This window comes from Pelodiscus sinensis, chromosome 9 (assembly GCF_049634645.1).
Source record: "Pelodiscus sinensis isolate JC-2024 chromosome 9, ASM4963464v1, whole genome shotgun sequence".
In the NCBI taxonomy this organism is placed as follows: domain Eukaryota; kingdom Metazoa; phylum Chordata; order Testudines; family Trionychidae; genus Pelodiscus; species Pelodiscus sinensis.
In genome coordinates, this window is record NC_134719.1 from 59,425,431 (window position 1) to 59,435,715 (window position 10,285).

General features: G+C 45.7%; 1 protein-coding gene across 8 annotated transcripts in view; it reads right to left on the reverse strand.

The window, feature by feature from the left end:
• CEP350 (centrosomal protein 350) overlaps positions 1-7,386 on the reverse strand; it is a 108,413-nt gene extending 101,027 nt beyond the window's left edge. For 2 of the 8 annotated variants that reach the window (XM_075936823.1, XM_075936825.1), the window contains exon 1: positions 6,906-7,385. The gene's annotated coding sequence lies outside the window, so the exon portion shown is untranslated. Of the gene's footprint in view, positions 1-4,518; positions 4,761-6,905 lie in introns of those variants that run through there. The other 6 variants (XM_075936821.1, XM_075936822.1, XM_075936824.1 and 3 more) reach the window with 5 other exon arrangements.
• Between the last annotated feature and the right edge of the window lie 2,899 nt (positions 7,387-10,285).

Here is a 10,285-nt window from a genome sequence, read left to right on the forward strand (position 1 = left end):
AGAAGTCACGTTATATTACGCACTATTGTTAATTACCTAACTGAAAATATGTAACTGAATCAAACCAGTTTAGAAGTACATCTTTATTCTGATGTTCCTCAAATATTAATGTAATGTTGTGAGATCACAAAAAGCCCGCACAAACAGCCACAAATTTTGGAAGGTCATAAATATGTTTATGAATAGTCCAGTTCACTTAACTTTTTTTCTCTGTGGCAGGCACTTTTCATAATTCTTCTTCTAACCAAGAATTCAGAATGATATAAAAGATTAGACAACTGGTCCATTTAGCACAGTAGCCTGTCTTAAAACAGTAGCAAGTAACATACTTCCAAGAAGATGTAAAACCTTCTAATGGACAGCTACGTAATAAGCGTAAGGTTCTGGAATTCTGCTAAACTCTTTGCTTCTATTATGTATGAAAGCAGAGAGTTCCACATGCTAGTTGTATCCAGGGTATTGTTTAAAAATGCTCCCTTTTATCACATAAATTTCCTAAATGTAGGAAATCCTAACGTGCATCAATATACTCTTCATGCAACCTCTTATTCCTCTCCTTGCTAAACTCCTAATACTGTTAATCTCTCTTCGCATGAAAGTCTTCCATATCTTTAACAATTTTCATTGCCTCAACTGCCACCAACACAGAATCAATAGTCTCTGCACAGCATTTCCCAAAGAGCCACAGGGGACACATTAAAGAGCCACTAGTGGCTCGCAAGTGTCAGTCTGAGTAACACTGATCTAACCTAACTTTCTCTTGCTGCAGATTAAGCCATACTTCTTGTCCTAATTTCTGTGGACAGCAGGAACAATCTAAGTAAAAGTTTATGGAGTCTATTATAGGAGTTGGTGAGTGACATTTTGTGGCCTGCAATATACAGGAGGTCAGACTAAATTATCTTGATTTTCCCTTCTAGTCTTAAGGTCTACGAGAGACTGGGGGGGGAGGGGAGACAAGCAGCAGCAAAAAAGCCAAGCTAAGTACACTTCATCTGAAAACTCACACAGGCAACATATCTTCTCCGGCACAGCCTGGAAGAAAGTTAAGGCTCACTTAGAGTGGCTAAGCCAGCTGAAAATGGGTTGGGGGGGGGGGGGGGGGGGGGGGGGAGAAAACACTACCATCCTATGCATCAGAATCTAAGAGATTCATTTAAAAAAAATTCTCTCTACCCTTTCAACTGGACAGAAAACTTTCAAACTGTAACCACGTCTAATGAATGAACTGTAGAGCCTTGCAAATCCATGAATATCTGCTCTATATCCATGAGTATTTCCATTAGCTGATGTAGATATCCGCAGCTCATTTTTGAGAATGCGGATGCCAATACATATTTTGTATCTAGAACTCTGCAAATTTACAGATATCCACTCTGTATTGTGGGTATCAGCATCCACAGTTCATTTTTGTGGATACAGATGCGGATACAAAATTTTGTATCTGCACAGGGCTCTAAGATAACTCCTGAGACCTGTTATATCAGGCTAATAGCCCATCATCTTTCAGTGGGTACATAATTAACTATTTCACTGCCAATCAAGCAGACAAGAAAGAAGATAGACTGGGCAGCTGAGGAATGAACATGATTTTTTGATCTGCATAATGTAAGAGGAGTCTCATTTTAGCACCTGAAATGTGCAGAGGTTGGTTTGTAGGCAAAGTATCTAAGAATGTCACTTTTCTTTCCCTAATTCAATTCCAAAAAAAGGTGGAGGAAAGAAAAACTATGGATAACTCACATATGGTGGCCCAGGAAAAATATCAACTAGTAATAGCTAGCACTGTAACCACTGACAGAGAGCCAGCAGCATGTAAAGTGAGGGGGGCAGGTGGAAGCTGGTCTACGCAGGACGCCAGTTTTCAAGTCATCAATACATTTTAACTTTGTAACACCTGTACATCTTGCAAACACTTATGGCCATGAGCAAATTTACGCATGGGGATACAGCAAAGTACTTTAGCACATACTTAACGTTTTGTCTGCAATAGGAGACTTTTGTCAGTATGTTTATACCTGTAGATTGGCAAAAGCATTCCGCCATGGACACTGTTATACCAGTATAATTTATGTATGTTCAAGCTTCAAAACAATATAAAGTCGCTATGCTGATGTAACTGTGTCCATACTAGGTCTTATATTGGCAGTAGCTGGCAGCTATGTCTCTAATTGACATGGTTATAGCGTATTAAAATATAGACAAAATACAATAGTAGACCTACTGACTTCAACTGCTTTTACTCAGATGCCTAAAGTTAGGCTTCAGAACATGTGCCATTTGAGCCAAGAATAATCCTATTAAAATCAATAGCATATTCTTGTGAGTAACTTTAAACATAGGTGTGGGAGAAATGTACATTCTTGCAAATTCTTAAAACAAATTTAAATTGTATTCAAAAGACAAAATATATCTGTTAATAGCATCCCTCTATGCTCCAAAAAGTTTACAGTGTTATTGTGGACACATGCTTAACTGCCCCCCCGCCTCCAACTTTTTTCCTTTTCCCCACCCTTCCTCTCCTTCCCTTATTTATTATTGGTTCTGGACTTCCAACACTCCGGTCATCTGAAGAAGCAGTCTGTACCCACGAAAGCTCATGATACCATAAGAACGTAAGAACAGCTGTACTGGGTCAGACCAAAGGTCCATCTAGCCCAGTAGCCTGTCTGCCGACAGTGGCCAACACCAGGTGCCCCAGAGAATGTGGACCAAAGACAATGATCAAGCGATTTGTCTCCTGTCATCCTTCTCCAGCCTCTGACAAACAGAGGCCTTTTATGGACCTAACCTCTATGAAATTATCTAGCTTCTCTTTAAACTCTGTTATAGTCCTAGCCTTCACAGCCTCCTCTGGCAAGGAGTTCCACAGGTTGACTACAAACTGTGTAAAGAAGAACTTTCTTCTATTCATTTTAAACCTGCTACCCATTAATTTCATTTGGTGTCACGTACCATCTACATGTTTTGTAAGTCTTTGATGAATCCACACACACGGGCTGTGTCTACACTGGCATGAATTTCCGGAAATGCTTAAAACAGAATAGTTTTCGTTATAAGTATTTCCGGAAAAAGAGCGTCTACATTGGCAGGCTGCTTTTCCGGAAAAGCCCTTTTTCCGGAAAAGCTTCTCTGGCCAATGTAGATGCACTTTTCTGGAAAAGAGCCCCAATCGTCATTTTCGCAATCGGGGCTTTTTTCCGGAAAAGTCTACTGGGCTGTCTATACTGGCCCTTTTCCGAACAGTGTTCCGGCATAAGGACTTATGCCTGAGCGGGAGCAGCGTAGCTTTTCCGGAATAGCGGCTGATTTTGTACAGTAGAGCGTCGTTGCTTTTCCAGAAATTCAAGGGCCAGTGTAGACAGCTCGCAGCTTATTCCGGAAAAGCGGCTGATTTTCCAGAATAAGTGGCCCAGTGTGTAGACAGCCACGGTGTGCCTTATAAATTTGGTTGTGCCAGTACGTCCTGGGACTCTTAAGGTATCTGTCTCAGCGTGCCCTAGAACTTTTGCTTTACAGCAGAATTTTTAGCTATTTTTCAGATACCGTTTGTACCATAATGCAATACCTTGTCAGAGAACCAGAAAGTAAAACAGCCTACCAGAGAACCCTGGAAGCTCAGCCACAGGGAGCAGAGGCCTGGTGGCCTCAGAGACTCAGAGGAGGCCTGGTGGCAATGCAGCCCCAGGGGCAGCAGCCGTGCAGGGGAGTCCAGCCAGATCCACTGATGGACCCCAGGAGAGCCAGGCGTCACCCAGCAGAGGGGCAGAATTAACCTTCCCTAGCCCAGCCAACTCCCTCCTTTGGGACCGGTCAGGCCCTGAGGGTGCCAGACCAGGGAGGTCCAACCTGTATAACCATATTAGTTTTTTTTTTTTTTTTTTAAGTATCACAACCCAAAATGACACAGTCCTACCAGTATAAAACCGGCACAAAGATCAGGCCACAAACCGCTTCACACAGCAAGCAGGTTACAGCAGACGCGCCTCCAGGAGTGTCTGCACGCAAAGCATTCCCACGCTGCTGGAGACGAGGCGCTGACAGTCAAACCACCAGCTGGGGTAGCCGCCCCGTTTGCGGCCGGGGTTTCGAAAGGAGGGGTGACAACAAGGCTGATGCCCACACACAACCGGGGCGGGGGGAGGGGTTGAATCCATTTCCCGTGGAAGTGGCCGCGGAGAGGTAGCCGCGCCGCGCTCCGCTCCCCAGGGCCCTGCCGGCGCCTGGGGGGCAGAAGGGGAAGCGGGCGGGGAAGAGACGCGCCCGAGGCTCAGCGCGTTTCGCTTCCAAGCGGCGCAGGAGCGTTGAGCGGCCGGTCCCCAGCCGGAGCCGCGCGGGGCGGCGGGCCGGGCTCTTTAAGGGGCGGGTGACAGCAGGGGCGCTTCGCTGCCCAGCGCCAGGGGCCCCCGGGGGCGGGGGCTGCGGCAGCGAGTCCCGGGCCGGACACCGGCGCTGCGGGGATGGAGCCGGCCCCAGCGCAGGCCGCCGCCAGCCGCGCTCCCCCTGCGGCTTCCTCACCTGAGAGCCGCTGCCGCCTCCCGCCCCGGGGGCAGCTCCCAGCGCATCCCGCGGGGCCCGGGGGAGCCCGTCGGAGCTAGCGGCGGCCCCTCGCTTTGCTTCGCCCCGGCCAGCTGCGTCCCACGGTGGGCCCGGGCCGGGCTCGCAATCACCTCAGCAGAGCTAGCCGGTCGCCATTACCGGCCAACGACTGACACGGAGCGGCGGCGGCAGTGGCGCGGGGCAGGGCGGGAACAGCCGGCCAAGCCTCGCGAGACCTACCTCCCCGACCCTCCCAACATGGCGCCACAAAAATTCCTGTCCCAACCGATACTGTGGCCATATTAGGTGTGGCAGAGCTTCCAGTCTCCAGGGGGTTACCCCTGCCTCGGCTGGGTTATTAAAATTCCCAGGGAAATTTAGATCTGACACAAGAGGGGCCAGTCTAGGGTAGAACAGCTGTGGAGTGAAGAAAAGGCTCCCCGCAAAACGAGCTCCAAGCGTGGCAAGTGTTTGGCTCTGTCTACACTGGCAGGTTATTGCACAAGGACATCTTGTGCAAGGGTTCTTGTGCAAGAATATGTCCACACTGCCATGCACAAGAGCATCCACGGCAGCATACACACTCTCTTGCACAAGAAAGCTCTGATGGCCATTTTAGCCATAGAGCTTTCTTGCGCAAGCAACCCCTGCCATGCATCCACGCTGCCCTCTTCTCTTACACCTGTTAGAAAAAAGCATAGCTCTTATGCACAAAACCCTCTCTTATTGCGCAATAACCCGCCACAGTAGACATAGCTTTGGGTAGAACCATCACCCCAGTTGGAGCCCAATATTTCAGCTGCCCTTTGTAAGGGGTGCAGTCATTAGAAAAGGAAAAACAGCATTATTCTTAAAGAGCCACTTGTATACATATGTGCAGGTAAGTGCATGCCTACTTCATTTAAGGGCTTCTACAATTTTTCCCAGTCTCTTCCTGGTACCTGAAGTAACAATGTCAGCTAATTTAAAAAAACAAGACCCATTTCAATTCCATTCTTGACCAACACAGAGGCAGAAGAGGCCTTCCTTTACTTTTTCAGTTTTATTACTTTCTAGAAGCATATTCAGCATAATCTCATGTGTAACTCCAATAGGTATTTTTATTGCTTGACACATCAGGACAAGGTGCATGAGTCCAAAGGTTTTTGCTCTGTTACGCTTCCTTCATCTTCAGAATAAGTTAGACTCCTGCAGACCCCCCCATTTTTTGGGTGTGGGTTTTTTGTTTGAGGAGTTCCCCGGAATATTTTAAAAATGGGCAGAACATTTGCCCCTAGCCTCCATTCTGAGAGGCAACTGAAACATTTTGGCTGACATTTTCTAAGCAAATTCAACCCACTACAGCCAACCAGCAAGGAAAAGTTCTGCCCCAAATAGCTGAGATTTGGCAAAATTATAAACAACTATAATCCAAGGTCTTGTATCAACACATGTTGGGCAACCTTAATAGGCCATTATACCAGCCCCGCCTCTAACATTACATGCAAAAGGTTCCCAACATGATGTTAAAAGGACATTCAGGTTGTAAAAGCAATCAATCAGTACTTTGGAAGTGTCAGAACTAAAGACTGTCCAAAATAGCCACAATTCGGCTCCCTCCTGCATGCACAGTATGATAGTCTTTAATTACATGATTGCATATTGTATTTGTCAGATGAGCCTACCTCATTCAGTGCTCAGGATAGACCTCAGGGTGTGTGAAATGTTCACAGCACTTGACATGTCTATCCTTAAAATGTTTTAAAATTATATCTACTGTTTTGCCAGAAGAGGAAAAGAGTCCCTGACATCAAAGACAAAACATCTCCATTAGGGAAAGATGCATGATCAATAATTAATTCCCTCCAAACTCCTGAAAAAGGAAGCACTAAACTCACTATTTGCCTTACCAAAGTACATGGGCCAGGACCTGTTAACTATACCTATTGATTACTTTCTGTAACACACTGCCTGCTTAAATTGTTTATCACAATATGTCTGATTTTACTTATTAGCAGTTAGTTTAGCTCCCTACTTCTTCCCTCCTATCTTCCAGACAAATAAGGTGCATTAGAATTTACATTAAATAGGAAAGTCATTTCACTCAAGTCTATAGAATTAAGCAGCAAGATTTCCCCTTGTTTGGCTAGTTACTCTCAAAATGTCAGGACTTTTCTATTAATAATGGAAATTCAATTATAACACTTGCACAAAATGTTAAATCAAATGCAAAGAATACAATGCTTCCAGAGTCAGCTTTCACATAAAAAAATAAACTTGAGAAAACACACGATGAAAAATTAAAGAAATGTAAATTCTCTTGTGAAAATTAGCCCTTTTCAATTAAATTTGTTAAAATTATTAGACTGAGAAAGTAAATCACTTACCTGGGTACAGTCATATCGGACAGAAGAAGAAACAAGTGTGCTCAGTTCCAATATGGCTTTGATGAACTGGTAATAGAACTGGGCAGTAATTTATTGCAGCAGTACAGCCAACGTGCCAGAAAGCAGTGGCAGGGAGAGGAGAACTTAACATAAAGCACCATCTCATTTTACACTGTGCTGACTACTGCAGCTTTAACACCCCATCAGTGGAAAGTTTTCTACTTCATAATACTCTTCCTTGCACGCCTGTTCTAAAAATAGAGAGGCAGCTGGCTATTGTGCCCGAAAGAAGACCCAGTAGATATTTTGCCCCCCTCCTATGACTGACATGTTTCTTTAAAGCCATCCAGGAATTTTGGAAAGTGTTATCTCCACCTGTTGAACATGGACTCGAGTTGTTCAGGCATTCAGTTATAAATGCAGCTGCTGAAACTCCAACAGTAAAAACAGGGCAGACAGCAACTATGAAACAGTGTAGAACAAGTTGCAGAAAAAGACATACAATGTTCATATTAGAATTTTCAAATGTGAACTGGAAAATATAAAGAAAATGAAAATCATTTCTTCTGTGAGATCTGGGATCATCATAAGGCAAAGTCAAGTAGTAACTGTACTTTAGCATAGTTAGATGCTAGCTCCCCATTTGTATCACACTGATTACCATATAGCATAGAGCTTCCCAGTCATTTACACCTCAGTACAAAATTTCTAATTGTGAGTGCGCACACACATGCATACCGGTATGCAGCACCAAGAGCAGGCTTCTCTTTCCGTATATAATACACTGCAAATTAATTAGGTCCCAGATGGTGTACAACAATGTATAAAAAGCAGTGTATTTACTATTTATAGCCTCTACCTATAGATCTCTCTCAATATATATGCACATCTGCACTTGTGTACCAAAATGAGACAACCTAAATACCTGCCCCATAGCACATAGAAAGTTACAAAGTAAGGATTCCATATTCCAGGATATACATTTGTGTGTGGGGGGAGAGGAAGTCAGACTTTTTACAGTACTAACCTGCAAACCAAGTTCAAGATTCTTCCTCACCCAAGGTAACAGCACAGAACACCACTGATGACTCAGTCAGAGCAGAATGTGAAAGACAAAGTGTATGGACTGGTTGTGCATTGTTTCAGGCACTTGTGATGTCATACACCACTGAAGGAGAGCGCTGTATTCTCAAACTCAGGGCTAACAGGTGGGATAGCAGGAACTGCTGCAGAGCCCCAGCCAATGAGGATGAGGTTACCACTGAGAGGGGAGACAGGATCAGAAGGAAAGGATCCACCGCCATAAGAATGGCCATACTGTGACAGACCAAAGGTCACTTTAGCCCAGTATTCTGTCTTCTGACAGTGGCCAATGCCAGGTGTCCCAGAGAGAATGTACAGAACAGGTAATTAAGTGATCCATCCCCCGTTGCCCGTTCCCATCTGCTCAAAGCAAAAGGGATGGTTTTTTAATTCTCCCTACAGAGGAAAGAAACTCAGGCAAGGTCCCGGGTCAAGAAGTTCAGTAATAGGTAACAAAGTGGTAGCTAACAACTATTGATGAAATAGTGGAAAAAGCAACAGGGAGACGAGCTGCAGTCTCCTCTTTTATTGATGTATTATCCTGCACAATTTACTATGGCCAGTATTACATGCATTTCACCTTTAGGCACCAAGGTCTGACCTGATCCTGTATTTCCTGTTCTCATTATGGTATATTTTTTCCTTTCCTAGTTCTTCCATCAGTAATACTGCATTTTAGACATGGAAAGCCATCAATATCAGTTCTGTCATTGAGTATGGTTTTAGTCTCTCTTTGAAATTGCAGCTTTTAACTGATAACACTATAATCTCCTGGGGATTTGTTCATCACTTAAAAACAACTCAATTGCCCTGATTTGTCTGTAAGAGCCATATGTAACTAACTACATTCCCTTTAAATTTACACTAGACTACAATTCCTCTCAGCGTTTTTGCCCTGATATAACTTAACATGTTCTAAAATTTCTTTTCCTCCTGACTGACTCCGCTAGACCCTGGCTGCTAATAATAGCCACAGTATTTATAGATCGCTTTACGGCACTTGAACTTATTCCGCTCCCTTTTGTTTGCGTTTGCCAGCACTAAAGAGGACATGCCAGACTTCACCTTTTCCAGACAAAGCTTAAAACACACTACAGTAAAACTCCATTAGTCCGGCATCCAATGCTCCGGGACTCCTGATGGTCCGACACCATCGGGAACCCGGAAGTGCTGGGGCAGCCGGACAGGCTTCCCCCATTCAGCTGCTGCTGAAACTGACCAGCAGCTGAATCGGGGAAGCTGGGAGCAGAGCAGCTGGGGTGCTGCCTGGTTGGTCTCGTAGCGCTGCCCTTCGGGGCTGCAGGACTAACCCTGCAGCACCCCAGCTGCTCTTGGGGACGCCTGGGGCAGAGCAGCTGGAATGCTGCCGGGTTGGTCCCGCAGTGCCAAAGGACAGCTGCTTTGCCCCAGGCCTTGGGATTCAGTCGCTGCTGAAACTGACCAGCAGCGTCAGTTTCACCAGCAGGCTGAATCCGGACTCCTGGGGCAGAGCAGCTGGGATCCTGCCAGGTTGGTCTCATAGCGCTGCCCCTCGGCGCTGCGGGACCAACCCAGCAGTACCCCAGCTGCTCTATTGCAGGCATCCCCAATTCAGCTGCTGCTGAAACTGACCAGCAGCGGCTGAATCAGGGACGCCTGGGGCAGAGCCGGACTATCATGAGGGGGGGTTATGAGGGGTCTGGGGTGGCATCCCCTCCCTCCCCACTCCAGACCCCTCATAGCCCCCCCCTTCTGATAGTCCAGCATATCTGATAATCCGGCACCCCCTGGGTCCTAAAGGTGCCGGATTATCGGAAGTTTACTGTATTTAGCATGACTTCAGAACACCAAATAGCACTTTGATTTCAATCAGCCACGTGGTAGTTTACACTTCTTGCTCCTGCTGCTGGCTTGGATCACTGGTCTGTGGCAGCCAAATCCAGCTCCGCTTCACCTTCCAAGGGTGAGTATGCTCTAGAGCAGGGGTTTTCAAACTCTGGGTCATGGCTTGTAAGGGTAATCCACTAGCTGGCTGCGAGACGCTGTGTTTATCTGCACCTCTGTAGGTACAGGCAATTGCAGCTCCCATTGGCTGTGGATCACCATTCCCGTATAATTGCTCAGTGAATGAATGAATGAATGTTTGTAAAGCCCGTTAATATCTTCTAGTAACATGCGCCATAAATGCCAACATTACCTGGACATTTTAGACAGGTAAGCAATCACTTGTGAATTGCTTTTACCATGCCAATCACCAGGGCTTGACAAATGGCGGCAAAAGCTGCTTGCCAGCCCCGCACTGCGCATGAGCAAGAGCC